Below are 27980 nucleotides of genomic sequence, written 5' to 3'. Positions count from 1 at the left end.
GGTGAAGGGAATCCGTGCCGCTGCCTTTTAACTCGCGGGGCCGGACCCTGCGCTCCGGGGACGGAGTTGGCCCTCCCGGCCGCCACCGCCTCCCCCAGACGGACACGCCAACCCCGGTCGCGGGGCCACACACGGGCCACACAGCCGCGTGCACCGATGCGCTTTCTTGCCGCGCGTCTCCCGGGGACTTCGCGGCCACCTGTGCGCGTCCCGGGCACAAACGTCGGTCTCACCTGTCACTTTATGGCAGAGATAAAGGAAAAGCCGCCAGGAGGCCTGACCCTGAGGTGTGGGGGGCGACGGGCGCGCCGAGGAGCCGGGAAGCCACTGAAGAGGAGGGACTGGGCAGCATTTGAATGGACGCGGGGCCGCTCGGACCCGGGAAGGCGCCCGGCGGCCGGCGCCTTAGAGCCCGGGCTGTGGACTCGGATGTGTTCGGATTCCAGTCCGGGCCTGACGCTTTAGTTCTCTGACCGCGGGGAAGTTGCTCAAACCCTCTGGGCCTGTTTCCTCGTCTCTCAAGTGGCAACAGTAATAGACCCGATTTCATGGGCCCTTAGGAGGCTTTGAGGAGAGACTGTGTGGAACTTTCTCACCACAGAGCCCGGCCTGTGGCGTTGATGAGTGGTGGGGATTAAAGACTAGTCGGGAGAGAAGAGCAGGTAAGAGGGTGGAGCAGGTAAGAGGGTGGGGAGGCTGGCCCGCTGCGGCGGCGGGGTGTCTGCCTCGGAAGCGTGGGGCGATGGGACCGCGGAGAGGCCAGACGGCGATGGACAATTCACTGAGGACACGATAGAATGACAGCTCACAGCGTTGGGCTGATGACACGCTGAGCACTTCGCCTGAATTATCTTGTATAATCCTCACACCCCTGTGAAGTAGGTACTGTTACGAATATTTTAGAAATCAGCGACATGAGGCTCAGAGAGATGAAGTGACTTTCCAGACGTTGCAGAGCTAGTAGTGGCCAACATTCGAAGTCAGACTCCGGAGTCTGTTTTTGTCATAACCAAAGTGCGTCTGTTGAAGTTTAATCATTAAGTGTCTCTGATGCCAAGACTTTTGAGAAATGCCAAAAAGTATGAATCAAGGCCCCTGCCTTCAAAGAGCTTACAAGGTTTGGAGGGAGATTGAGTCACGGACAAATAAACCAACATTTATTTAGCACTTGCTGCATGCCAGGACCCTGCCCTTCCCCTCATATCTTCCTCTCCCTCCACCTTTTCCCCGTAGCCCCCCACTTATTAATAATTCTCACAACCACCCTGTGTGGTAGGCAGTATAGTTTCTATTTTGCAAATGAAGAACCTGAGATTGAAGAGGAGTAAGGATTGGGATGGGGGGGCCATGTCCTAAGAGGTCCCATGTGCTTTCCTCTCACCCCCTCTGTTTCACACAACAAAAGTTTTCAGTAACAGTTCAAAATGTTAGAAAACAGTATGAAGTCCATGGCCAAGTACTGCTTATGAACAATAATTGCTTTTTATGTTTGATAAATGCAGAGAAGGGAAAGGCATTTCAGGTCATTATGCCAGCCAGAATTTAGAAAAGTGCTTAAGCATTGTAAGGGTGGCAGCAGCATTCAGGGTTGATGGTAGAGAGCTAGGGAGACAACAGGAGATTGGTTCAGGTGTGAATTTGTAAGGGCCCGCACTATGGAATGGCAGTGGGAAGAGGTAAAGAAAGTGATTCCCAGGAAACTTCTCAAAGAAGGTCTATAAAGCAGCAGTATAGTCTAGTGGATCAGAATATGGACTCAGGAGCCACACTGTCCAGTTTCCAAAAAAAGGAAAGTATTCCAGAGGGTTGTTATGGGAATAAAATTAGTGTTTGTAAAGCACTTGGGACAGAGCCTGGCACATAGCATGTGCTGAATAAGTATTTGTTAAAAAGCAAATAAATAGAAAATTAAGAAAACAATTCCATTTACATTAGCAAGCAAAAGAATAAAATACCTAGGGATATATAATATTTAATCAAGGAGGTTGCAAAGAGCTTAGGCAACTGTACAGTCTGAAGGAACAGCCCCCCCCAAACTGTCCTCACTTTAGACACCAGCTGCATGTTTAAGGGTCCATCATCACTTTGGAACAGCTATCTACAAATTTGGGGGTTCCCACACCCACCTTCGAGCTCAGTAATTTGCTAGAAGGTGTCACAATACTAATTGAAAACTGTTATACTCAAGGTGATATTTATTATAGGGAAAGGATACATTAAAATTAGCCAAGGTGTGAGACTAGGCAGTCAATTAGGTATGAGCAAGGGAGAAGGGAAAGGAAAAGTTAGGCCGAGTGCAGTGGCTGACACCTGTAATCCTAGCACTCTGGGAGGCCGAGGCAGGCATGATCGTTTGAGCTCAGGAGTTTGAGACCAGCCTGAGCTAGAGTGGGACCCCCCCCCGCCCCCCCCCCAGTCTCAAAAATTAAAAAAAAAAAAGAAAGGAAAAGTTAGTCATCAGCTCAAACAGAGAGCCCTAGAACAATTTATACTGAGCCAATTCCAGTTCCTCCGATGAGGTCACAGTTTTGTCTTTTGCTTGGCCAGTTTTGGTATATCCACCAGGAATCCTGTTGCCTTTGTACACAAATGGCCTCAGCGCAATTTGGGTAAATAGAGTCAATCCAGAACCGCTCAGTATTCCAAACAATTGTCAGGTGAGTGGAGGTTACACCTAAGTGTGCCCTTGTCTGGGTAATCCATGAGGCTTCCCAGAGGTGCCCTTGGCTTAGAGTGGAATTTGTGCTGTCAGGGACTTCTGTCCACCAACTGACTCCCATAAATAGTTCTTTAAGGACAGTGTCAATGTGGTTGGTGCTGGATAAGGGCATCCAGCTGCAAGCACATTGCTGGTCATCATTCTGGCAGCTTATGCTGCGACAGTTTACACAGGAGACACCATATCCAGGCAAATTGTCTGAGCTTGTCATCACCAATATATCTATATTATGTAATATTCTATTTGATTAGATCCCCTCAATAATCATCCTGAGACATTATGGGTACATATTCCTGAAGGGCATCACATTTGATGAGAGCCTTATAATAGAGGTACCCTGAAAAGGGGGAACCTCTGGGAATATTCAGTGGCCTTCATTTCATCCTGATCTATGTCATACCAAACGATGTTGGCTCTATCAGCAGGGAAATTGCTGAGGTTTGCAGGGAACCAGGACAAATTTTCGGGTTTGAAGAGAGAAGGAGTGCAAAGTAGACAAATAGAGGAAATTATATGAAGGGGGGTGAGCAGGTAAAACATTTTTCTAATTTTAACAAGGAAATTCATAACCATTTAGAATGTTATACCAAGGGAGATTCCATAGATCCCAAACAACTTCTTGGGGGTCTTGGTTAAGACATTCAGGGTTTTCTATAATATATCCTATAGCAAGTTAGGTGAAAATGAGAGTTGTTTCAGGGTTCATGAGGACTGGCCTGGTTTAATGTCTCTGGAAAAATGTCTGCTTCAGTTGTTGCTTTGGTTGTTGCTGTGGAGACCGGCTGAGCCTCAGATGTTTTTCCAAAATGATAGGCAGGTGTCAGAGACTAGTTCAGAGGTCCAGGTGTGGTCAGGAATGTGGTCAGGTACTTGTTTTAGGTGTGAGAAGTGAATCCAAGAAGCAAGTCCCTTTAATTTTGCAGCACAAGAGTTAGTTAAAAGTACCTGGTAAGGTCTTTCCAGTGGGATTGTAAGGAGTCCTTTAGTTGGTGCTTTTTCCAAAAAACAAAATCACCTGGCTGTAATCCATGATCCTTGCAGTCTTTCTTCCCCAGGAGCTCACAGTGGAAGGACTCTGTTACCAGCTTTGTATTATTTATTAAAGTTTTAAGTAGTCCTTGACAATAATGTAGTATTTCCCCGGTGAGTAAGGCTGGCTCATATAAGCCTTTATCCAGCCTCATAGGTCTTCTTGTTATTATTTCGTAAGGTGATAGTGTTTTCCTAAAGAAGTGGATCTAAGGTTAAACAAGGCCAGTGGGAGGGCTTTTGGCCAAGGGAGATTAAAAGCCTCCTCTAACTAATTTTTTATTGTGCCATTAGTACATTCAACCAACCCAGAGGATTGGGGAAGATAGGTACAATGGAAATGTTGTATTATGGGCCAGATTCTGCAAATGGATTGAACAACTTGTCCAGTAAAGTGAGTCTCACAATCACTGTGTTACTCAGAAGGGATTTCCCAAATTGGAATGATTCTTTAGCAGTATTTTGCCTATGCTAAGGCAGTTGCCCTCTGACAAGGAAATACTTCTACCCAGTGAGAAAACTTGCAAACCAAGGCCAATACATATTTATAATTTTGAGACAGCAGCATGTGGATAGAGTCCAATTGCCATATTTCAAATGGTTCAAATGTACAGGAAAATGACATTGTAAGGGCTTGCCAGGGTTATATTTTGGACATACAGTACATCAAGAGTATACCTTTTGGGCTATTGTAGGGGATGGTTTCCAGAAATATTTTCCCCAATGATATAATTTTCTCAGGGGCCCAATGAGTCATTTCATGAATGAACTGAAGGAGAGGTAATTGTGCACCTAAGGGAACTATGGGTTTCTTGTTAGGACCTAGCCACAATTCTCTACTTGGGTCAAATACGCCTCCCTTTTGCTGCTAGATTTGTTTTTCTTGAGGGGTTGATGGCTGTTGGTATTTTGAAAGAATGTTAGGGTAATGGCAGGACAGAAGGTGCATTTTCCTATAGGACAGGCCATCTTTCCTTGGGCAGCATTCTTTGCCACAGCATCAGCTAGATTATTTCCCTTAGCTTCCTCAGTGTTATCCTTTGAATGCCCAGGAATTTTTATGATAGGAGTTTCCTGTAAATCTGCCATAGGGGAGAGTAAGATATCAGTTAGTAGACTGTAGTCTCACCTGGAAGAGGGAGTAGGTTAGCAGGGTTAAGTTCAAAGTGATATTAGGGGCAGAAAGCAAGAGCACCTCTTGGAGGTGAGTCAGCTGACAGAAGGTGTTGAGTGTGGTGAGAATTTAAGAGGGATTCCACAGAATGGGGGGGGGGGATAAATGGTTAGTGGGGACCCCAGAACAAATTCTTTAACATTCTTACATAAAATGGCCACAGCTGATATAGCCCTCATATGGGGGCACAGGGGCGGAGTATCCTTTTGCTACTGAGTCTGTTGGCTGAAATAACCAATTGGCCTGTGATTGTCACTAGGTTTTTGAGTTAATACTCCTAGAGCATTTCCATTTATGTCATGTACAAAAAGGAAAAATGGAAGGCTATGGTTGGGATGGCCTAAAGCAGCTGCCTCGGTGAGAGCCTGTTTTAAACCTTCTGTGTTGTTTTTCCCTTTCTTCCCAGTGGATTAGGTCTGGTTGGGTCTGTTTTAGTTTTTGTATAACGATCTGAGCCATTAATGAGTAATTTGGAATACAACTTCTGCAATAGCCTGTTGACCCTAAGAACCCTCTTAATTGTCTTTTCATTTGGGGCAAAAGAAAAGTCGAGGGCAGAGATTCTCTCAGGGTCTATTAGTAGTCCTCTCAGGGAAATCATGTGTCCTAAGTATTTAACTTAGGGGAGACAAAATTGCAATTTATCTCTGGACACTTTATGTCCCTTCAAAGCAAGATGTTGCAGCAGATATACAATGTCTTCTCTGCATTCTGTCAGGGAAAATGAACACAACAACAAATCATCCACATGAATTAGGGTGGATCTATTTGGGAATATGATATCATCTAAATATGCTTTTAATATTTGAGAAAAATAAGTAGGACTCTGAGAATAACCCTGGGGCAAAACTGTCCAGTACACTGGTGATCCAAGTGACAGCAAAAAGATAGTGGTTATTTTGCTCTACAGGTATGCTGAAGAAAGCATTGCATAAATCAATGACAGAGAAGTGACTGGCAGTGATAAGAATATTGGACAGCAAAGTATGGGGGTCAAGGTCAACAGGATACCTACGAATTATTATATATGGCCTGTAGGTCCTTAACAAACCTCCAACCTTTTCCATTTGGCTTTTTGACTGGAAGGATTGGTGTATTGTAAGGGCTGGTGCAGGGTACTATGAGTCCCTTATTTAAGTAGTCCTGAATGGTTTGATTCCTAGTAAAGCTTCAGGTCTTACTTTAGGAGAACTTATATGGAAGCTAATTGTTTGAGGGTACTGCTTAATGTTTGGTAGGGGTTTAGACTTATCTATGGTTATCTCTATAGGAACTGCTGACTTAATTTTTCCAATATATGTGGATAAACTTGCCCATAAGAATCTGATATTTTGGATAAGAAAGGCTCTAACTCCCCTTGTTCAAATTCTTGATTAACTTTAGTAAGCATAACATTACATGTGGGCTTTTGTAATTCTTCTGTGTGTCCCATGTTGAGAATCATTTCTCCTTTCTGTGAAAATAAGATGTGGGCATTATGGGTCTCTAAGAAATCCCATCCCAGCAGATGTAGGGGGTATAGAGATCGTACAGCATCTCTACCAGTGTTATGGCGCAATGAAGAATGCTCCAGACCACACTCTCAGGCTCAAGGAGAAGAAGAGATTCTTTTCATTTCAAAGAGCTCTCATATCTCTCCAAACCTCTGTATTTATTGCAGAGAAAGGCATTCAAGGTCAAAGCAAAGAACATACAGAGAGAATGTTGGGAAAGAACATATAGATAAAAATCTCTGGTGCCAGTAAACACAGTATTCTAAAGAAATCTAGTTAGTGATATGCAACATATCCATATTTATCTTGGGGTTCCTTGTGACTCCATAAGGCTATAAAAGAAAAGGGCAGGGACCCAACATCAGTCATACTCCCATGCATTCCAAAGCCTGCTGTATGCAGCTGGCTGATAAACATTCATATCCCAAGTCCTATTTGCAGGACTGCCAGATTTCCACCTTTCTCACAGTCCCTTTATCCAAGCCTTTATGCCTTTTCTAATATCCTTTACAGGGGGGCACTATCTACTATAAGGAAAATGTTCTGTGCCTTGGTCAAATGTAGGTAAAAAAAACCAAAAAACAAAAACGAAACATGCTGTTATATAAGTTCTCCTAATTGAAATTAGAGGGGATTAGATTTAAAACCTATAACTGGGGAGTTCAAAACTACTACCATTTGAACTTCTGCTTTTCTTTGAGGGAGAGGCTTTTTAATCAAGGTAGGGTTGAGGACTGACAGTGTAGAACCAGTGTCCACAAGGGCTCTGCTATTTTCTCCATTTATGGATATTTCTATTTCCCCTAAGGTATTTGTTAGAAGGAGAGGGAAAACCCTCTCTATTCCCTCAGAGCATCCCTATTCCGATTTTAGAGTTCTTCTGGTGCCTTCCTCTGGGGACTTCAGCCCCCTTTGTGCAAGCATTCGTTTAAGTTTCTTGCAATCCTTTTTAAGATGTCGTTTCTTTCTGCAATAATAGCAAATTGTTTCCTCTTTGGTTTGTGCTCTGTGGGGAGGTGGGGGGGACAGAACCCATGTGACCTTCCAGCTTGGTTACTAAGTTGCTTTATTTGTAAACTCATAATCTTAGAGTCTGTTTCCTTTTGCTTCTTAATGACCATTTGTGACAATTTGTCAGCTAAAGTGACTAGGTTGCTAGTAGGCAGAGAAGCCCCAGCCACATTATTTCTCTTAAACAAGGTCACTAATACATCATCTAAGCCTTATACAAATCCAGAATTTAGTAAAGTGTCACTTTTTACCATGCTGAAAGTTTTTAAGAGATATCCCTAAAATGTTAGAATGTTTTTTCAAACCTGATATAAAAATCAGGTATGGTTTCATTTGGGTGTATTTTACATTGTTGAACCTTTGCCTAGTCTATAACTTTGGAGAATATCTGTGGTAAATTCTCACAGAGACAGTTGCAACGCTCCCTGCATTTCTCTCTCCCATTTGCATTTACTTTGTCAAAATCTTCTAAAGGCTGTTTCCAATATGCTACCCTAAACCATTCTTTGGCTTTGTTTTTGAGGACCAGTAACTCAATTAGCTGACATAGGTTGGAAAACCCTGGATCATAGGTTTTAAATGTTAACTGGAATATTTTGGCAAACCCAAGGGGATCTTGAGTTGGATGGGGCAATCTAGATACCAGGGCTCTTAATTCTGATTTGGTCCAGGGTGTATACAATATATTTAGATCCCCTCTCCCAGTGGGTTTTACTCTATAAGGAGCAACTGCTATTTTTTCTTCTCCTCTAGCTATTTCTGATCGTTTTGTGGTTTGAAGTGAGGGAACAGGAGAAGGAAGAGGAGGAAAAATGAAATTGTCTGCACAAGGAAATTCAGAGAGCAGAAGGTTAGGAAGAGCAGAAGGAGAGACAGTTTTTGGTGCCTTCCCGATTTCAGAAGTAGCCTCTGCTAGTTTTTTAATTCCAACAGTCTCAAATATTTTCTCATTAACTTCCTGGAGGGAGGCAAGTTTATCATACCCTCTTTTGGATGATTCCAACTGCTAGCTATAGTATGACCTCCATTCATTTTCCTTGTTTCAGGAGCTTAATTTCTCTAGTTTAGCACACAGGAAAAGCAAATTGGGAATATTGAGAGTTCCCCATTTTGGGAACCTCAGACCTAGATCATCCTTAGTAAGATCTTTCCATTTATACAAATACTTGCAAGTAGAAGTGCCATAATTATCAAACATAAAACCAGCTGGGGTGCATGAAGGGGGTCATTCTCCTTGCCTTTCCTCATTTTTTATGGAACTTGTTTCTCATTTTTCTTTTCTTTTTTTTTTTTTTAATTTTATTTGAGACAGAGTCTCGCTCTGTTGCCCGGGCTAGAGTGCCATGGCGTCAGCCTAGCTCACAGCAACCTCAAACTCCTGGGCTCAAGCGATCCTCCTGCCTCAGCCTCCTGAGACTACAGGCATGCACCACCATGCCCGGCTCATTTTTCTATATATATTTTTAGCTGTCCATATGATTTCTTTCTATTTTTAGTAGAGACGGGGTCTCACTCTTGCTCAGGCTGGTCTCGAACTCCTGAGCTCAAACAATCCACCCACCTCGGCCTCCCAGAGAGCTAGGATTACAGATGTGAGCCACCACGCTCAGCCCCCATTTTTCTTTAGAAGAAGGAACTGAACTATAGGGTTTGGTGTAGTGGATCAGAGTGTGCTGATTGTGTGTGGACCTCCACAGTGTTTCACCACTGAGTCTTTCCTGCCCTGTTATATGTCTCAGTTTCTCTCTTTGGGGAGGTCTACCACCTCCAAGAGGGCTCAAAAACACCAAGTGATTAGCTCTTATATGCATTTCCTGAATGAGCCTTCTTTTAATTATTTTTGTTGAGGGGTTCCCTATGGGGCCACATCATGCCATGGGAAAGCATCCCAGGCATTCCCACTCAGGCCCCTGTTCACCCAGGGGGCACCTTTTGGCTGGGAAGAGTAATGGCCTTTCTCTTTGGAGCTGAGGAACTCAGTGTCTCATTTATCTACAAGGACAGTTGGTCCCTTACCCAACTGCACAGACAAGCCAATTGAGATTAATTTTGATTAATCTAATGGCAATAGAGAAATCCTTTTAGAATGTACTTCCAAGTCAAATTAGGATCCCAAACCTCGTTATACCCTGATTATAATAAATTAGCATTGTGGTTTTGACACCCCCCCCACAACCTTGAGAGGAAAACAGGGGAACTATGGGTAAGAACCAAGATGGCTGACAGGAACACTGACCAAATAAGGAAGGGACCTAAACAAAAGACCAAAGTTGGGCAGAATGAATACTCACTGCCCAGCCTTCTTTGACTTTAAAGAATAAAAACAGCAACCACTTGAGTTTCGGGTCAGTTGCTCCTTTCAAGACTTACCTCTCTCCTTCTTGAGAGTGCACTTTCACTTCTGCACATTTCCTAAGCCTGTCTGCTTCCACTCTGTAAACTTGCCAGTCACTTGGTTGTATGCATGTCCTGAAATTCTTTTCCACGTTAGCAAGGACCTTTACACTGGTGACAAAGGAAAGAGTAGTGTAGGGAAAAATGCAAAGCCTTTTGGTTATCCTCTCTTCTCTGTGGATTCCTGATAGCATTACCTCCTCCAGGCTATGATGTGTGACAATGCTCAAAGAGTATTGCCAACCAGGGAGGCTTACAGGAGCTCTGGTCTCCAAAGATTTTATTTAGGCTTCGTTACATAGGCATGATTAATGGAATCATTGCCCACTTGGTTGAACTCATTCTCTAGCCCCACTCCTCTCTCTGAAGGTCAGAATGTTATCAAGTGGCTCAAGGCCTGAACCTTCTAATTACATGATTAGTCTTTCTGGCATTGCCAGTCCCTACTGTAGTCATTTTGTTACATTAATTGTCAAGAGGCCCACCATGATTTACCTCCTTAGTAAAAACTGTCAAGTGTAGTCTGAGGGGCCTACCATGAATTACAAAGACATTACTATCACTTTCGAAATTGTAAGAGTCACTTCCTGGAAGCTGGAACAAAGGCCAAATTCCTTTCTACACAAAGGGGAAAGACTTACACACTGAAAACTACAAAACATTGCTGGAAAAAATTGAATTTCTAAATAAATAGAAAGATATCTCATATTCATGGACTGGAAGATAATCATTAAAATAGCAATACTGCCCAGAGTGATCCTACAGATTCAGTGTAATCCCTATTAAAATTCCAATGGCAGCCGGGTGCAGTGGCTTGTGCCTATAATCCTAGCACTCTGGGAGGCCGAGGCAGGAGGATCACTCAAGGTCAGGAGTTTGAGACCAGCCTGAGCAAAATCGAGACCCCCGCCTCTACTAAAAATAGCAAGAAATTATATGGACAACTAAAAATATATATAGAAAAAATTAGCTGTGCATGGTGGCACATGCCTGTAGTCCCAGCTACTCGGGAGGCTGAGGCAGAAGGATTGCTTGAGCCCAGGAGTTTGAGGTTGCTATGAGCTAGGCTGATCCCATGGCACTCTAGCCCGGGCAACAGAGTGAGACTCTGTCTCAAAAAAAAAAAAAAAAATTCCAATGGCCTTTTTTGCAAAAGTGGAAAGGCTGGTTTTCGAATTCATATGGAATTGCAAGGGGCCCAATTAGTCAGTGTTGAAAAAGAAAAACAAAATTGAAGGACTCACACTTTCCAACATCAAAACCTGCTGTAAACCTAGAGTGATCAAAACAGTGTGCTACAGGCACAAGTACAGATATAAAGACTAACAGAATAGAATTGAGACTCCTGAAGTAAACCCATATATCTATGGCAAATTGATTTTTGAAAAGACTGCCAAGACCATTCCATGGGAAATGTCTTTCCAACAAATGATAGATAGCGGGACAACCAGATATCCATATGCAAAATAATAAAGTTGCACAAAATTAACTCATAATGAATCAAAAACAAAGAAAAGAGCTAAACTATAAAACTCTCAACATAGGAATAAACCTTTATGATCTCAGAATTGACAATGGATTCTTAGAACATCAAGAGGAGCAACAAAAGAAAAAATAGATAAATTGAGCTTCATCAAAATTAAAAGCTTTTGTTCATCAAAAGATATAGTCAACACCGTGAAAAGACAAAGTACAGAATGGGACAAAATATTTGCAAATAATGTATCTAATAAGGGTCTAATATGCAGAATATATAAAGAACTCATAACAAAAAGACAATTCAGTTTAAAAAATGGGCAAAGGGACTTGAATGGACATTTTTCCAAAGAACATATATGAATAGACAATAAGTACACGAAAAGATGCTCAGAATCATTAGTTATTAGAGAAATGCAAATCAAAGCCACAATGAGATGCTACTTCATACCCACTAGTATGGCTACAAAACAATTCTTTTAAAAGGGAAAAACCAGTATTGGTAAGAATGTGGAAAAATTTGAAACCTCATACATTGCTGATGAGGATATAAAATGGTGCAGCTGCTATGGAAAACAGTTTGGGATTCCTAAAAAAGTTACAGAATTGGCATATTAACCCAGCAATTCTTCTAGGTATCTGAAAGAAAACAGATATTCAAACAAATATGTGTATGGGAATGTTCTTGGCACTATTCACAACAACCAAAAGTTGGAAACAATCCAAATGTCCATCAACAGATGCATGGATCAACAAATATATTATTCAGCCATAAAAAGAAATGAAGTGCTAATAAATTCTACAACATGAATGAACCTTGAAAATATTGTATTAAGTGGAAGTGTCCTCTAGAAGCTAGGAAAGGCAAGGAAACAGATTCTGTCCTTAGAGCCTCCAGAAAGGAACACAGACCTCTTGACACCTTAATTTTAGCCTAGTGAGGCCTATGTAGGACTTCTGACGATAGGACTGTATGATAAATTAGTGTTGTTATAAGCCGTGAAATTTGTGGTAATTTGTTATAGCAGTGAGAGAAAACTAATACAGCCAGCATAGATGTGCATACTTTAGGCCCCCACAAAACCTGTATCTTCCACTAATAGGAATATTGTTATGAAGAGGTCAGGCTTTGGAGTTGGAAGACCTGGTCCTATAACTTAATAGCTGTGTTACTGTGGGCAAGTCACTGAACTCTTCCAGGCTTTAGTTTCTTCACTAAGATCATTGGAGATAATACCTACAAACCTGATCTGTTATGACAATCAAAGGAGAAAGTGATTGATAAAACTTGGAACGTGCTCTAAGAGTGTTCATGTGTCATGTTATTATAAGTTATTAATAAAGGGTGTTAGGAGGGAAAGTTCAAAAATGACTCTAAGCTTATTAGCTGGAAAAATAGAACTAGGAGAGCCAGCATAGTGGCTCATGCCTGTAGTTCCAGCTACTCCAGAGGCTGAAGTGGGAGAATCTCTTGAGCCCAGGAATTTGAGTCCAGCCTAGGCAACATGGGAAGACCCTGTCTTTAAACAAATAAATAAATAGAAGTAGGGAAGGTGAGAAGATGAACCAGTTTTGATGAGCTAGAGAAGGTGATTAAAATAAAGCAGGTACAATTACCATTTTCCCAGATTTCGTCCTGGTTATAAGCCAGCACAAGATAGGAATTTTAATGCTGAAAGGAGCCTGAAAATTATGTAGCCGAATGCCGCCCCCCACCCCGCCACCCCCATTTTGTAGATGTGAAAGCTGAAACCAGAAAGAGTGGAAGACTTTCCTAAGGCTACCCAGCTGATGAATGATTTGATCAGGTGCATAAACAGCTCTCTGAGCTTCACTGTATGAAGCATAATCTTTAAGATAAAAAGTTTTTCTTCACAGAAATCTTTACTGCAATTCGGAGGGTACAGTGCCCTCTAGTGGCTTTTTTTTTATTTTACAAATCCCCATTACTTCACATTTTTGTTTTAAAGGTTGAGTACATTTGGACATGTAAAGTAGTCTGCCTTAGGGAAACACCCTACAGTTATTTGCAAACTCTAGAAAGCAAAACTTAGAAGGATTTCAAGTAAGTTAGAGTTTTGACCAGAAATTAGGGACAAGGATGAGAAACACCATTAAAGATAAAGGTGAGGAGAAATTTTATAAATGCAAAATTGGAAACATATATTACAGTTATCACTTATGGTGAATATATGCCCAAATATTTTTTAAGGAAAATAACTTTGCATTGTATTTTCACTGACAAATCAGTTGCCTCACTTTCATTCCCTCATTTTTCTTCCAGCATTTCTCTGAGTTAAGAAATAGGAAGGTACTCTTAGTCCTGTTTCACCATTAATAAAACAAAAAAGTGTTTTTGTTTTACTGAGATGTAATTCACATTACATATAATTCACCATTTAAAGTGTATAGTTCAGTGGTTTTTAGTAAATTCCCTATGTTGTGCAACCATCACCATTAATTTCAGAACATTTCCATCACCCCAAAAAGAAATTGCATACTATTAGCAGTTAGTCCCAGTTTCCCTCTTCTATCCCTTGATAGCTGTTAATCTAATTTTTGTCTCTATGGATTTCCTTATTCTGGATATTTCATGTACTACTGTAAATGGAATTATTAGCATAATATTTTCAAGGTTCACCCATGTTGTAGTATGCATCAGTACTTCATTCCTTTTTATGGCTGAATAAGATTTCATTGTATGAATATATTATGTTTATCCTTTCATTAGCTGATGGACATTGCGGTTGTTTCCACTTTTTGGCCATAATGAATAAAGCTACTATGAACATTCATGTACAAGTTTTTGTGTGAATGTATATTTTCATTTCTCTTAAGTATATACTCAAGAAGTGGAATTGCTGGATCATATGGTAACTCTATGTTTATATATTTTTGAGGCCTCAAAGTTTTGTTGCAGTGTGGGTGGTGAGAAGAATTTGGTATGGTTCCTTCCAATGGTGTTCAAGGGCAGTCTTTCTGTGATGTTGTTTCCAGAATATCCAATGTCCAGGTTCTGCATCATGAAGGGTTTGATTATCCTCAAGAGTGAATCATGAAAAGCTTTCTTTAGCTGCTGAAAATACACTTTGGCATAATGCATTAAAACTTTGCATCATTCAGTCATATGAGAGTTTAGAAGAGTGGGAGATACATGGGGTTCTATAATTAGGCATGTAGGCCTTCCAGTGACTATTTCATAAGGGGTCAACTTATGTTTTCAACTAGGGGTGGATCTGATTGCCATCAAAGTCAATAGTAATACCTTCAGATAAAGCAATACAATCAATTCACTTACTTTTGCTAGTTTCCGTTTTAAGATACCAAATGTCCTTTCAACCTTTTCAGAAGACTGAAGGTAATGGGGGAGGGGGGACATTGGTAATGCTACTATATTCTTAACACCTTATTTAATTACTTTATAATTTCTCCAGTAAAATGAGTACCTCTATCACTGGACATTTCTCCAGGAATGCTCCATAAAGGAAACACACTTTTGAATAAACTTTTAGCTATTGTTACTGTATTGGCCTTTCTACATGGTAAGCTTCAACCAGAGAACATAGACCATTACAAGAACATATTCATATCCCACTGAAGTTGGCAATTGAATGAAAACAATCTGTAAATGTTCAAATGGGGGCCAGGTGTAGTGGTGCACACCTGTAGTCCCAGCCACTCAGGAGGCTGAGGCAGAAGGATCCCTTGAGCTCAGGAGATCGAGACCTACTGACAACATAGGGAGACCCCACCTTAAAAAAATGTTTATATGGCCCATCAAGTAACAGAAATATACCAGCTGAAGTTTTGATTGTCTTCCCAAGGTTAGGGGCTTGATAAAGCAAACATTGGTTATAAACCTTTCTAACAATTTTAGAACAGTCACCACAGCAATATTTTTCCATAATTTATATCATTTTGTCTACTCCATCATGAGTTAAGGAGTAACGAAATTTTAATAATGGAAGCTTTAAGGACTCAGGAAAGACCAGGGAGGCATTCAGGCCCACCATGCACCCACACTTAATATTGAATTTATATTCTTTTAAATAACAGTTTTCTTTCTGCAAACCTGGGAAACACAATGAAGTTCATCTACCTCCAACAAATGAACAATTCAAAGCTCCCCCAAACGCTAGATGTAAAAGACCAATTCTTCCCTTGCCAATTGTTTTGCCTCCCATTAATAATGTATGTCAAGACACTTGCAGAACTGGTGCCATCAACTCAATTTGAGTACTAATGGCAAGAAAATAGAAGTTTTTCTGAGGCTTCAGCAACATGCTTATCCTGAACAGAAACATGATATTCCTGAAACATCAAAGGAGGCCAGATTACCGTCATATTCAAGGAAACACAAGACAGGGACCAGGAGAGCAAGGCTTCAGGAAAGCTGCAAGATAAATCAGAAAGCAGAAGAGACTGATGTGGTTGAAATGATATTGTCACCTCAGGAATCTTTATTGGCCTTGTGGGGAAGGATTTCTGTAAGAGCTGTTCAGCCTAAGGCTGTGAATTCATGTTCCATTGCTGCTTCTGTGGAGGCCTTTTTGATGCAAGCCTCTGGTGTCAGGTGGTGTGTAGTCCACGGCAGCTCTCTCAGCAGACACAAAGGGTTGGGTTCGCCTGCAGTTTCATGCAGGTCAGGCCTGGGTGCCTGCCACTCCCAGGAAGATGATTTCTCTCTGCCTGTTACCAGCCTGCCATTTCCCATCCCCGGGCCTAGAAGATAATATATTATGCCCTGACTGTGCTAAGAGGAATAAGAAGATAATGAAAACATTAATGACAACGGAGAAGCAGCAGCAACCTGGTTTGAACACAATGTAGGAGACCAGAATATGCCACCTCAAAGTATTAGAAAAAGGGGGATGCACTTTCAGAATGTGTAACCTAATATGAAGGAATGGATAAAAAGATCATTTGGAAGAATCTTTGTGATCTACAAAACAGAATCAAGTGATTAGGACTCCACAGTACAGATGGTTGATTGGGTGACAGCCCCATTAAAAGAGACTCTTTTGGGGGCCTGAAAAGCCACTAAAATAAAGTCACTGAAATTGAAAAACAAAATAAAACAAAATTAATTTAGCAGAGTTTAATTGAGCAAAGAACCATTTGTGAATTGGGCAGCCCTCAGAACCAGGAGAGGATCAGATCACCCAGCAACATGGTCAGGCAGCATTTACAGACAAAAAACAAAAGTGAGGGCCGGGTGCAGTGGCTCACGCCTGTAATCCTAGCACTCTGGGAGGCCGAGGCAGGTGGATCGCTCAAGGTCAGGAGTTCGAGACCAGCCTGAGCAAGAGCGAGACCCCGTCTCTACTAAAAATAGAAAGAAATTATATGGACAACTAAAATATATATAGAAAAAATTAGCCGGGCATGGTGGCGCGTGCCTGTAGTCCCAGCTACTCGGGAGGCTGAGGCAGTAGGATCGCTTGAGCCCAGGAGTTTGAGGTTGCTGTGAGCTAGGCTGACGCCATGGCACTCACTCTAGCCCGGGCAACAAAGTGAGACTCTGTCTCAAAAAACAAAAACAAAAACAAAAACAAAAACCCACATATTTTGTATGTTGTATGTATTATAAACTGTATTCTTACAAAAAAGTAAGCTAGAGAAAAGAAAATGTTATTAAGAAAATCATAAGGATGAGAAAATATATTTACTGTTCATTAAGTGGAAGTGGATCATCATAAAGGTCTTCATCCTCATTGTCTTTATGTTGAGTAGGTTGAGGAGGACAACAAAGAGGGAGGGGTTGGTCTTGTTGGGTGGAAAAAAATCCACCTCTAAGTGAAGCTTCCCAGTTCAAATCTGTATTGTTCAGGGTCAACTATTCTATTATGAATGTCTGTGTCTTTTGCCCATTATTTTATTTTATTTATTTATTTCTTTGAGACAGAGTCTCACTCTGTTGCCCGGGCTGGAGTGCCGTGGCGTCAGCCTAGCTCACAGCAACCTCAAACTCCTGGGCTCAAGCAATCCTCCTACCTCAGCCTCCTGAGTAGCTGGGACTACAGGCATGAGTCACTATGCCCGGCTAATTTTTTCTGTATATATTTTTAGTTGTCCAGCTAATTCCTTTCTATTTTTTTAGTAGAGACGGGGTCTCGCTCTTGCTCAGGCTGGTTTCCAACTCCTGAGCTCAAACGATCCACCCACCTCGGCCTCCCAAGTGCTAGGATTACAGACGTGAGCCACCGGCCCGGCCTTGGTTTTTTTGTTTTTTTTTTATTTTTTAGAGATAGGATCTTGCTAGGTTGCCCAGGCTGAATTCTACCTCCTGGGCTCAAGTGATCCTCCGAAGTAGCTGGGATTATAGGCACACCCCACTACACCCAGCTAATAGCTCTTGTTATAATGTTGGGGTGCTTTAAGCCTCAGAAACAGGCCTCAAAAACAGAATCAATCTCTCTCTCTCTCTCTCTCTTTCTCCCTTTTCCTGCCCTCCTTTCACCTGCTCCTTTTTTTCCCCAAGGTAGGACTCTAATCTTCCCCCTCCTCTCCATAAAGAAATTCTCTGACCTACCTTTTCTGATTGTAGGTCCTAAGACCCCCATTTCAGAAGAGATCCTGCCCCATATCCTGGACAAAGGAATGTTGCACAGAGAGGCCAAGAAGAATATGAACAGATAGGTCTTTCTGGGTTTCCCCACTCGGTCTATTAGTATTAGATCATATTCTTTTTGTCCAATCACATTTCTATATGGTTGTCAGTCATGTCTATCTGATGAATTCTCCATAAAAGGCCCAAGAGGACATGGTTCAGAGAAATTCTGGATAGCTGAATACCTGAAGGGTTATAGGAAGGTAAACAAGAACTTGTCCACATGCTGGGAGAGTGGCACACCCCAACTCCACAGGGACTTCTGGGCTTGGGATGCTTCCAGACCTCATCCTATGGGTCTCTTTCCCTGGCTGTTTATTTGTATCCTTTAATATACCCTTTGTAGTAGACTGGTAAACGTGTTTCCCTGAGTTCTGTGAGCCACCCTAGCAAATCAGTCGAACCCAAAGAGAGGGTCATGGGAACCCCAGCTTGAAGCCAGTCAATCAAAAGTTCTGGAGGCCTGGACTTGTGACTAGTGGGAAGGAGAGGGTAATCTTGTGGAACTGAGCCCTTCAACCTCGGGTTTCCGAGGCTGTCTCCAGATGGATAGTGTGAGAATGGAATTGAATTGGAGGACACCCAGCTGCTCTCTGCTGCATAATTGATTGCTTGCTTGGTGTATGGAGAGAAACCCCCACACATTTGGTCACAGAAGTCTTCTAGCTTGATTGTTGTGGTGTGTGAACAGAGGAAAAACACAGTTTAAGTTTTTCCACTATCACAGGAGTTAATACAATGCCAATAAAATCTTTTTAAAACATTTTTGCAGAAATTGACAGGCTGATTCTAAAATTCATATGAAAGTCAAAAAAAAAAAAAAATAGACAACTTGAAGAACATGAACAAAGTTGGGGGTGTGTAACTACCTAATCTAAAATCCTGTAAAGCTGCAATAATTGGGACAGAGTATAAATGATGTAAAGATAACTAAAGCAATCAATGGGACAGAAAAAAGAGTCCAGAAATAGATTCATACAATTAATTTTTTACAAAAGTGCAAAGGCCTTTGCACCTTCGTGGGAGAAAGGTAGTTTTTTCAACAAATGGTTATGGAATAATTGGACATTCATATGTAAAAAACAAGAACTTCAATCCATACCTAATATCATATATATAAATCAACTCAAAATGGATCGCAGACCTAAATATAAAACCTAAAACTACAAAACTTCTATTTTACCACTATGTATTTACCCAAGAGACATCAAAGCATATGTCCATACAAAGACATGTATACAATTGTTCATAGAAACTTTATTTCTAATAGCCACAAACTGGAAACAACACAAATTTTCATCAACATGTGAATGTATAAACAAGTTGTAGTACAGCCATACAACGGATACTACTCAGCAATAAAAAGCTGATGCACACAATATGCACAAATTTCAAAATAATTATTCTGAATGAAAGAAGACAGATAAAAACAAATACATTCTACATTATTCCATTTATATAGAATTCTGGAAAATATAAACTAATCTAAGTGACAGAGAGTGAAACAGTAGTTGCCTGGGAAAAGAGAAGGGCAATGAGGAGCAGCAGAAGGCACTACAAAAGGATATGAGGAAATTTGGGGTATGATGGCTATGTTCACTGTCTTGAATGTGCTCATGGTTCCACTGGAGTACACACATGTCAAAACTCATGTTATATACCTTAAATATGTGCAGTGTATTGCCCATTATATCCTAACAAAGCTGTTAAAAAGTTTAAAACTGTCACTAGCCAATGTTTACAATGGCTGACATGGATTGGAAGATTCAATATAATGGCCCACAAAGCCATACTCTGGCTCCCCACTACTTGCTGCTTTCTTCTTTGCTTTCTGTATTCCAGACACACTGGCTTATGCAATGATCTTTGAATATGCCTTGAGTGCTTCTAACCAGGTTAAAAGGGTTCCCTCTACCTAGAGTACTCTTCCCCCAGATATTTACATGTCTAGCTCCTTCACCCTCTGTGAGATCAGTTTTATGTGTCAACATGGCTATGGGGTAGTCTCCAGTTATTCAGTCAAACACTAACTAGGAGTTTCTCTGGTTGAACTCTGACTGATACACCTCTTCAGGTCTTTACTCAAATGTGACCTTCTCTAGTGAGGGCTTCCTTGGCAATCCCATTTGAAATTGAACTCCTGACCGTTACAATCTCCTTTCCTGCTTTGTTTCTCTAGTGAATTTTTCAGTATCTAAGATGTAACATATCTTATTTTAAGATACTTATATTTTATAACATAAATATACATATATATTTATAAGATACTATTTATCTTATTGTGTACCCTTTCTTCACTAGAATTTGAACTCCATGAGGATAGGAATTTTTTTCTCTTTTGTCTACTGTTATAGCCTCAGTGTCTACAACAATATCTAATATACACTAAGAATGAGTATTTTAGCAAGAGATATTAGGAAAACAAATAAGGTATACTTAATACAACCCACTCCAAGGAAATTAGGGAATACTTCCTAGAAGACACAAAACAGTTCGGTAAAGGCATTTGGGGTGGGAGGTGACATTTAGGGTAAGGGTATTTAATCTGAGCAGGGAGAACAGTAAGTTGAAAGCCCTAACAGCAATAATGCTAATAGCTAACATGTATTATGTACTTATAATGGGCCAGGGACTGTGCGTATGTATTCTCTACATGAATTCTCACAATTATGAGGTAGTTACAATATTGTCCCAATTTTATAGATGTGGAAATTTAGGCACAGAGAGATTTAGTAAGTTGCCCAAGATCACACAACTAGGAAGAGGCAGGGCTGGGATTTTACCTCAGGCAGTCTGACTCTCGAACTACCTTTGCTCTGCTGGAAGAATTGACATAGTGCACATGTAGAACTGCCTGGAGGGTGGAGCATGAGAAGGCATGTAGAGAAAAGGGGAGAGACAGGTAAGTCAATGCCACATTCAAGGACTAGGTCTTGTTTTTATCTACAACTAGCTGAGGGTCGCTGGTCTTCAGAGAGGGAGGGAGGTTAGATGACATCTAGTTTCCCTCCTAGCTCTAAGAGGCCATGTCTCTGGGTACCACCTAGCCCAGAAATGAGCTAAGTGCTACTGGGGCAGGGAGAAGATCACAGCCATAGTCAAAGTGCTGGCTGAAAAGTCATGACTGACGTAAACAGAACTACTCAATAACAATAGAAGGTGGTCACAACTAGGGGCAAGAATCTGAAAACCTCACCTTGCAAAAAGAGTTTAAAGAAGACAAAAGTGAGTGGAAGACAACCCACAGAATGGGAAAAAAATTTGCAAATCATATATCTGAGAAGAGATTACTATTCAGACTATATAAAGAGTTCCTATAACTCAATAACAACCAAAAAAATTCAAAAATGAGCAAAAAACTTGAACATTTCTCCAAGGAATATACCAATAGCCAATAAGCTCATGAAAAGATGTTCAGCATCACTAGCCATTAGAGAAATGCAAATCAAAACCACAATGAGGACTGGGCATGGTGGCTCATGCCTGTAATCCTAGCACTCTGAGAGGCCAAGGTGGGAGGATCGTTTCAGCTCAGGAGTTTGAGATCAGCCTCAGCAAAAGCAAGACCTCATCTCTACTAAAAATAGAAAAAAAAAAAAAATTAGCCGGGTGTGGTGGCATATGCCTGTAGTCCCAGCTACTTGGGAGGCTGACTGAGACAGGAAGATTGCTTGAGCCCAGGAGTTTGAGGATGCTGTGGGCTAGGCTGACACCATGGCACTGCAGCCTGGGAAACAGAGTGAGACTCTGTCTCAAAAAAAAAAAAAAAACCCCAAAACCAAAAACGAAACCACAATGAGACACCACTTCACACTTACTAGGATGGACTATTATTTAAAAAACGGAAAATAAATGTTCATGAGGATGTAGAGAATTTGGAACCTTTGTGTATTGTTGGTGGGAATGTAAAATGGTGCGTGCACCTCTGTGGAAAATAGTTTGGCAGTTCCTCAAAAAGTTAAACATAGAGTTACCATATGATCCAGCAATTCCATTCCTAGGTATATACCCAAAAGAACTGAAAGCAGAGACCCAAACAGATATTTGTACACCCATGTACATAGCAGTATTATTACCAATAGCCAAAAGGTGGAAATAATACAAATATCCACCAATAGATGAGTAGATATACAAAATGGAAGATTATTCAGCCTTTAAAAAGAAGGAAATTCTGACATGCTACAACGTGGATGAACTCTGAAGACATGCTAAGAGAAATAAGCCAGAGACAAAAGGGCAAATATTGTAGGATTCCACTTATTTAAGATACCTAGAATAGGCAAATCCATAGATGGAGAAGGCAGAATTGTGGTTTCCAGGGGCTGGGGACAGGAAGGAATGGGGAGTTATTGTGTAATGAGTACAGAGTTTCTGTTTGAGACAATGAAAAAATTCTGGAAATGGATAGCAGTGATAGTTGTATAACATTGTGAATGTACTTAATGCCCCTGAATTGAACACTTAAAAATGGGTTAAAATGATAAATTTTGAATTTTGTTATATATATTTTACCACAATAAGAAAGGTAATTTAAAAAAAATGAGTGAGATAGTTTCTAAGTTCATGACCCTACACAGTGTCCGCCTCACATCATCACATGCACATAGACACAGGCTAAAAGCCTAAAAGAGCAACCAGGGGGAGGGGCAGGCTGATCCCCTCCTCCTTACCCGCTGCCCTCAGTTTAAACTTCCTGCTGACTAGTAAGTTCAACGAGAGCCTGTCCACTTGAACTTCCCCCTTCGTTGCTCCCTTCTCCCCCAACTCTGTCCCAGAAGCTTTGAAGGCTGCTTATGGAGACAACTGGGGTCAGTTTGGTTATAAACTTCTACTTGTCATTATGTGACCTTTGGCACAGCACTGAACCTGCCTGTTGCCTTAGTGTCCTCTGCTGGGCAAGGAAGATAATGAAAGTACCTAACTCACAGGGTTATAGTGAGTAGTAAATGGCTTTATTTATCTAAGGAACTCAGAATAGTGCCCAGAACTTAGTAAGCACTCTGTAAGCATTGCTGCTATCATTGTTGTTGTTTTATTATTGTCTCAGACTAGGCATGCCAAAGTCCTGCTGGATCTTTTTGAGTGGAAACTAATGAGTGAGAGTATATAGTAAACAGGAAGGTCACTATGTTAATGCCTAAAGACCTTCTCTCTATTCCAAGTTTATGTTTGCCTCTGGTTTGGGTTAGTTTCTTCAGAAAATAGACTTTGGAATGGAGATTTGCATGCAAGAAGCTTACTGTTGTTGGAGCACCACCTCAGACAACACCTACCTGTGGGAGCGTGAACAAAGCAGTATCACACAAAGGGAGAAGTTGAGCCACAACGTTCTCATACCAAAGGCCTGAGCCAATCCCTGGGTGAACTCTGGAGATGAGGCTAGTGGTCCTTTATACTTTCTTACCAACCAGTCATTGGATGCAGGTTGCCACCAAGAACAAGATGTTGGGTGAGGTAGGTTCCTCCAGCTGAGGGCAATTCCCAGAAAGGGACTTACCTGAAATGTCAGCCATTCACCCTCTCAGCAGCTGGGTAAATGAGTGCTTCCTTTCTGGAGGGGAGAGTCTCAGCTGCACACTACAGTCCACCCTTACACCGTGTGCTTCATAGAAGTTCTGGGAGCAGCTCTTTCAGGACTCTGGCCTCTTTTCTTAAAGAATCTTACAAAATGAAGGTTAAGGAATATACTACATTGAGAATGATTGTCAAGAACTTTCCAGGCCGGGCGAGGTGGCTCACACCTGTAATCCTAGCACTCTGGGAGGCCAAGGCGGGTGGATTGCTCAAGGTCAGGAGTTCGAGACCAGCCTGAGCAAGAGCGAGACCCTGTCTCTACTAAAAATAGAAAGAAATTATCTGGCCAACTAAAATATATATATATAGAAAAAATTAGCTGGGCATGGTGGCGCATGCCTGTAGTCCCAGCTACTCGGGAGGCTGAGGCAGTAGGATTGCTTGAGCCCAGGAGTTTGAGGTTGCTGTGAGCTAGGCTGACGCCATGGCACTCACTCTAGCCCGGGGAACAGAGTGAGACTCCGTCTCAAAAAAAAAAAAAAAAAAAAAAAAAAAAAAAAAGAACTTTCCAAAGCCTAAGAAAATATAGCAAACTTTATATCAAGGAATTTAGAATAGTTCCAGGAACATATAACCCAAGATGCCAGATCTATAGCAAATAGCTCAGATGTTAGTAGACACTACAGATGTAAAATTATTAGGTAGAAAAGGCAGAGTGGATAGACTCTGAGGGTCATCTAAGAGACTATAAGTTATATAGGCAACCAAAAGGGTTTAGAAAAACTATAGATATTGGACAAGAGTTTTGGGAAGTTATCCCCAAAGTTTTTCCTGTGAGAACAGACTAAATTCTAACTCAGTCCTAAAAGCCAAGAAAGAGTAAGTCCAAAAGAGATGGCAGGAATAGGATCCTGGATGCCTAGAGAGAGCATTCAGAAGTAAATCCTGGAGCAGATATGATTCTAGCTCTCTCTTCACTTTTTGTTAAGGGTGACATAGGCTAGACATAGGGGATTTAGTATGCAAACAAACTATGAATGGAAAAAGCCCTGTTGTCAGATCTCCAACTTCTCATTAAACATTTTAAGAAATTAATATATAATTCTCATATTATAAAATCCATCTTTATAAAGCATACAGTTCAGTGCTTTTTAGTATATTCACAAGGTTGTACAACTGTAACCACCACTATCTGATTCTAGAACATTTTCATTACCCCAAAAAGAAACCCTGTACCCTTTACAACCACTCCCATTCCCCCCTCCCTCTAGTCCTTGGAAACCATAAATCTGCTTTCTGTCTTTATGGATTTGCCTATTCCAGACATTTCATATAAGTGGAATCATATAATATGTGGCATTTTGTGTCTGATTTCTTTCAATCAGTATAATTATTTTGAAATTCATCATTGTTGCATGTATTAATAGTTCACTCCTTTTTATTACTCATTTGTACTCCATTGTGTGGATATACCACATCATTTATCCATTCTTTATCCATTGTTAGTTGATGGACATTTGAGTTATTTCCACTTTTTGGCTATTATGAATAATGCTGCTATGAACATTCATATACACGTTTTTGTTTAAACATATGTTTTCAATATTCTTGGGTAGAAACTTAAGAATGGAATTGCTGGGTTATATGGTAACTCTAGTTTAACACCCACCAACTTAATAGCAAGAGATCTACTGTCCATATGGCATCGCTGGAAAAAACACTCCCCTGATCATCTGTTCCTTAAAATTCTTGAGGATTCCTCAATTCAAAATGAGTTACAGTTCATTTGGACCCTGATTTTCCTGCATCCTTTTGTCTAAAGAAAAGGCCAAATTGAAGATCTCCACAGGGTGCCAGGATCTTGGTGGGCCAAAAATTCTACTGAAACTGTCAGAATTATTGAGGCTGACCCATCCAAAGCTCTACCTACCCAAGCTTATACACTAACCATTAAAAGTAGAAGCTAAAAAAGGACTAAGACCAATACTTGAAAGCCTAATACTTATCACACCTTATATTACTCCTTGTGCTACTCCTAATCTCTCAGTTAAGAAATCTAATAGGAGAGGATATACATCTGTTCAGGACATTAGAGCCACAAATGTGTGGTTTCAGTGATACTGAAAAGCTTCTTTCTCATCAAGGAATCAACAGATTTTAGGGAAAGAAGCCCGACACTCACAGAGGTTGAAATGATCACCACCAGAATCTTGATAAGCAATTTTAACACCTCAAACAGTAGTAAGATCTGAATTGATATTAAGTGCAGATGTAATGGTCTATCCTCCAGTTCAGACTGAATAATGACCAGTGGGGTTTGAGGGTGGGGACAGAAGATAATTGAGATCATTTGCATCCACATGACTTAGCAATCAGGACTGAGAATGGACACCATCGGGGTCAACATGATTTAACAATTTGTCCAGGAAATTCTTGCCCAGGAGCATTAAGCTATAAACAAATAACTTCACTATTTTTGTCATGAAATTACTTTAAACCATTTTTTTAGACGAGTTGTTCATCTGTTTGCTTATCAAACAATTTACCTATCAAGACTCATTTCGAGACCTTTGCTGTATCCATTAATCCAGAGCTATGAAGTCAGTCTTTGCCCAGTCCCAGTCAGCTTTAATCATTTTAAACTATTTGATGCCAGAATCCAAAACGTTATAAATATCTTTCCCTCTTGTCAGGTGAAATAATGCTTACCTGTTCCTCCTTTTGGAGGGCATATTAGAACATGATGACTAGAGTTTGCATGATACATAATTAACATCTCTGTGTAATCAGGACCTGCAACACTCTAATTGCTCCTAGGGGCCAGAGTGCTACCCACCTCAGAGGGTGGGGTGGGTGGGCAGGGACAGTAAAGATGCAGCTCCAGCGGGCCACAGTGTGCCTCAGCCCTGCCTGAGGCAGCCCCTCTGCAGGCCCCTCTCACCAGTCTCAGGCCTTGGACTGAGGGGGTCATCTGGGTGGCAGGAGTGGGCAATGTGAATAAAGATGTTTCTGCTATAAAATGTGTGTGTGTGTGTGTGTCTGTATCTCTTTTCCAGACCTTTCATTCTCAGACACTCTTAAGATTCCATCAAGGCAGTGTTCTCCCTTATTGCAGGTCTAATAAACTTAGCTCTGCTTAACAGGACTTCTGGTCATCTTTGGATGAGTTGACAACAAAAAAACAACCATTATGTCATTTTTGAGCTGATCAAGTTCCCACCTCTGGATAATAGGTTTATAATAACTTTTTCTGGTGCTGTTAGAAAAGTGGATGCCATTCAAACTCTGGCAAATTACAAAACTCCCCTTCTTTGTCCAGCCATTTACCTTGGCCCCCCACCCACTCCCACCCACTGCCTACCACCCACCCCTGCCATTGGGCCCTGTTGTCCTTGGCTATCAACTAATTCACTCATCAATGAGTCAGCCGGCTCTGCACACCTGAGTTACCTGGGCTTCCCCACCCCACCACCAGTGGTTTTGATGCTGGATATATTAATAGTAATACTTTGGAAAATCACCAAGGGCTTTGCAAACCTCACTGGAAACTCCAGACTGTGCAAAGCCTTCTCTGCGGAGAAGTGTAGGAAAGCACCGAGTTCTCGGACACCTCCTCCTGAATCAGGTCTAAAAGAGGCTTTCTCTGAGAGCCCAGGGAGCTGTCGTTCTTCTGCCTCTCTCTCACCCTCGCACTCACTCTGAGCATCCGGATCACATCTCTGCAAACCCAGATATGAGTGACACTGCATTCATGTGGACTTCAAATTAAACTATTTCTGTACCTCACCTCTCCTCAGCACAACTGCACCCAAGAGCCCCGGGCTTCCTGCGTGGACACTTTCCCTGGGTGCCACAGGTCCCGGCATTGAGAGGAATCCAAGATTACCACCATTAGCCCTGGTGGACTCCGGACCGCGGAGCCGGCGGAGGTGGCGCGAGTTCGGTCACACTTGCAAACCTTAGCGGTAGCCCTTTGCAGGATTTCGGGTTGGGACAAGGCCGATCCAGTTTCGAGGAGTTGCTGCGGGTCCAGAGGCTGGAGGCTCAGACCATGGTACCGACACGTGTCCTTCCCCTCCTGCTCCGACTCATCAGCACCTGCACCGAGCGCAGGAACCGCTGCGTCTCCGTCCTGGATTAACCTGACTTGGCGGGACCGACGCGATGACGCAAGCCACCTGCCGGCCACCGGCCACCAGGAGTAGGCTGCAGTCCGGCGGGCGAGAGCAGCCCGCTGGGCGTTGGACAGGAGAAGCCTCTCCCGGGCCTAGGGACTGGTGTAGAGGACCCCTCCAGCCTCATCCCCCGGAGGTGGGTGACCCACCAGGACCGGTCGAGTCTGGCAGAGCGGCGTTAGGGCTCAGCCCTCGGCCTTCCGTGGTGGAGTCGCCCTGGGAGTCGTTAGCAGGCGGCAGAGCCTTCCCTCCCCTCCCCCCAGGGCTGGCCCCTCACTGGCTACTCAACCCTCTCGGAATCGCCCAAGAGCTTCCCGGGTCCCTCTGTGCCCCGCTGTGGCCCGCTGAGGAGCATTTTGTGGACACCGGCCGCGACTGAGAGCTC

At 41.9% G+C, this 27980-nt stretch overlaps 1 non-coding gene and 1 pseudogene across 1 annotated transcript; both read left to right on the top strand.

The window, feature by feature from the left end:
• The first annotated feature begins 156 nt into the window (after window positions 1-156).
• LOC138390386 (developmental pluripotency-associated protein 2-like) lies at window positions 157-27383 on the top strand (annotated as a pseudogene).
• Window positions 26107-26246, top strand: LOC138391145 (U8 small nucleolar RNA). The gene has a single exon (XR_011234760.1). It is a non-coding gene; the product is annotated as a U8 small nucleolar RNA (small nucleolar RNA).
• Window positions 27384-27980: the final 597 nt, after the last annotated feature.

Source organism: Eulemur rufifrons, chromosome 8, assembly GCF_041146395.1.
Source record: "Eulemur rufifrons isolate Redbay chromosome 8, OSU_ERuf_1, whole genome shotgun sequence".
NCBI lineage: Eukaryota > Metazoa > Chordata > Mammalia > Primates > Lemuridae > Eulemur > Eulemur rufifrons.
This window is presented reverse-complemented; position numbering and strand designations above follow the sequence as displayed.